The following is a 3,443-nucleotide window of genomic DNA, read 5'->3' on the forward strand; positions in this document are numbered from 1 at the left end:
AAATTAATACTAAAGCTTTCACTCTTATGCTGGTTCTTTTATCGTTCTTTCATCGTTTTTTAGTTTCTGATAGTAAAAGTGTAAATGGCTTCACTCTAGATCTTATACATCGTGATTCTCCTCTTTCACCTTATCACGATCCATCAAACACTCCATTTGAACGCCTTCAAAAGGCCTTCCATCGGTCATTCTCCCGGGCTTCCTTTTTTGGGGGAAAAAGTGTTCCTTCAATCCAATCGACTCTTACACCAAACGAAGGTGAATTCCTCATGAAAATATCCATTGGTACACCCCCAACAGACACTTTTGTCATTGCTGACACAATGTGAGCCTTGTGATAATTGTTTCAAACAATTGGCACCTATTTTCAATCCCAAGAATAGCTCTTCTTATAAAACTATTGGTTGTCACAATAAACTTTGTCAAAGGTCACGATGTAACAATAATACATGTAATTATTTAGTGATTTACGGTGACCTATCTCACACTAGGGGTGATCTTTCAAGTGAAACCTTCACATTTGCTTCTAGTTCTGGTAAAAATGTTTCAATTCCTAACATTGTGTTTGGTTGTGGACATGACAATGGTGGCTCATTTACCAATGTCACTTCTGGTATCATTGGCTTAGGTGGTGGTAATGTCTCAATTGTCAACCAAATGCATCATGAAATCAAAGGCAAATTCTCTTATTGTTTGATCCCATTGGAATTATTGTTAGATAGTTCCAATGCAACTAGTCACATCAACTTTGGTGACAATGCTATCGTGTCTGGTCCTGGCATCATTTCAACTCCCATCTATAAAAAGGAATCACCTACATTCTACTATCTAAATTTGAAAGGTATCAGCATTGGAAACAAGACGTTAGAATTCAAATCTTCTTCGATTTCTCAACCCGGTTATGATCTAGGCAACATTGTAATTGATTCTGGCACGTCAACCTATGTGCCTGATGGTTTTTACTTGAATTTGGAATCATTGTTGATGCGTTCGATCAATGCTACTAGGAAGGATGATCCTTTTAAGAGACTTGATTTGTGTTATGCGTCAAATGAGAATGGTACTATTGATGTTCCAAAGATTGTTGCACATTTTACAAATGCAGATTTAGAGTTGTTAACTTCAAACATTTTTACACAAGTGGTGGAAGGTATAGTTTGTTTGACAATAGTGCCAGGAGGATCAAATCAAATTTCTATACTTGGAAATTTGGCACAAGCCAATTTTCTAATTGGATATGATCTTATGGCCAACAAAGTATCCTTTAAGCCTACAGATTGCACTAAGTACTAATGTTTTTTTTAGCAGTTATTCAAATTTTATTGATCAATTCTTGATTTNAAGGTATTAGGATTGGAAACAAGACGTTGGAATTCAAATCTTCTCCAATTTCTCAACCTGGTGATGATCTAGGAAACATTATAATTGATTCTGGCACAACGTTAACCTATGTGCCTGATGGTTTTTACTTGAATTTGGAATCATTGTTGATGCGTTCGATCAATGCTACTAGGAAGGATGATCCTTTTAAGAGACTTGATTTGTGTTATGAGTCAAATGAGAATGGTACTATTAATGTTCCAAAGATTGTTGCACATTTTACAAATGCAGATTTAGAGTTGTTAACTTCAAACATTTTTACACAAGTGGTGGAAGGTATAGTTTGTTTGACAATAGTGCCAGGAGGATCAAATCAAATTTCTATACTTGGAAATTTGGCACAAGCCAATTTTCTAATTGGATATGATCTTATGGCCAACAAAGTATCCTTTAAGCCTACAGATTGCACCAAGTACTAATGTTTTTTTTAGCAGTTATTCAAATTTTATTGATCAATTCTTAATTTCTTATACTTACTTGCATTTGATTCTTACCAATAGAGATTATATTTTTATTGTGTATTCAATGAAGGAAAATGAAATCAAGAAGTGACCTTTACAAAATCTCAAGATTATAATCTGAATTACTTATTCCACCTTCTATATGAAAATATTGTCTCCATCTATTTTTACTTGTCCATATTTGATCTGTTATTTTCAAGATCATAATTCTATTTTGTGTCTCTGTCTTATTCCACCATACCCCTACCTTTGTTAGGATAGTGATCAATGAAGTCGGTTAAAAATCATGACGTCTTAGAGTTAAATGAGAGACAAACCCTTCAGCATATAGTCCATGTGACCTTAAAAAGTTACCTTTTTTTAGTGGAACTTATCGAAATTCCACTCGCTTAGATCTAATTACTTAGATATTTGTAATATTAAGAATCTTACTAAATTTTGATGCTTCCAGGTATGTCCAGATATATATATTTCGGGATACATAAGGTCAAAATTAGGTATAATTTATTCTAGATACACTGTATCCAAATGGATTCACACATATCTAGGAAACATAGACAAATCTACTCACCTCCCTCCCATCTCGATCGCCACTTTCCTATGTATATGATACATGCGAATCACAACTAAATACATACAGATACATGTGTTTAGTGTGATTCACATGTATTTGGGATACATGACTATCTTTCTCCCCATCTCGCTCGCCTCTCTGCCTATTTAGTAGATCTGGTAGCAAAAATACATGTATCTTGGTGTATCTTCCTAAATATATTAGAGAAAACTCTTAATTAATTGTAAAATACATAATTATTTAAAAGTATAAGTAGAACTAGTATATGTGGTATGAATGTATGTCTAATAAGGTATTTTCCCCCTTTTTTACCCCTTCAGACCCGACCAAATAAAAATAACTTAATCCATCTTCTACTCAGTCATAAAATGGATTTGGGTCGGATTTTAGTAAAATAGGAATTGAGTTTTTTTTTTTAAATTGAGTCATATCTGTAATTAGATAGTGATAATATATATGCATCACTTTTTTAACGAGTATTGCGGAGAAACATATTAGTTCATTTTCCCAAATGATGACATTGTTAGAAAGTCAATGGATTGTATTGCATGAATATTTTCAGATAGTAGAAAGTTCATGGATTTTATTAGAGTAAATTTTAGGTTTAGCAAACATAAAAATCATATTTGTATGCTATAACTATAGTTTGTATAATTGCGCTCCATAGCAAATTTTATGTTTGCTATGGCTATTAATATGTATATTTCGGTATAAATATATAAAAGATCAATTGTATAATCTGTTTCGTTATACATATACAAAAGAATCAATTATATAATTTGTGTTTGTATAAAGAGAGAAAGAGAAAAGAAAACTAGGCAGGGAAAGATCTGTATTTTATAATTATAAGTGTATAGGACAAAAATATATGTATTTGTATTTGTATATACAATTTCTCTCACTTTATACAAACATAAACACAAATTATACATATGTGTTTGTATAAAGTGAGAGAAGCGAGTTAGAGTGGCAAGCGAGATCTGGGAGAGTGGCGAGCGAGATGGAATGTAAATATAAGGAGTATATAT

General features: G+C 32.7%; 1 pseudogene; it reads left to right on the forward strand.

The window, feature by feature from the left end:
* Positions 1-11: 11 nt before the first annotated feature.
* Positions 12-1,799, forward strand: LOC125853068 (aspartic proteinase CDR1-like; annotated as a pseudogene).
* The last annotated feature ends 1,644 nt before the right edge of the window (positions 1,800-3,443 follow it).

This window comes from Solanum stenotomum, unplaced genomic scaffold (assembly GCF_019186545.1).
Source record: "Solanum stenotomum isolate F172 unplaced genomic scaffold, ASM1918654v1 scaffold8652, whole genome shotgun sequence".
Taxonomy (NCBI): domain Eukaryota; kingdom Viridiplantae; phylum Streptophyta; class Magnoliopsida; order Solanales; family Solanaceae; genus Solanum; species Solanum stenotomum.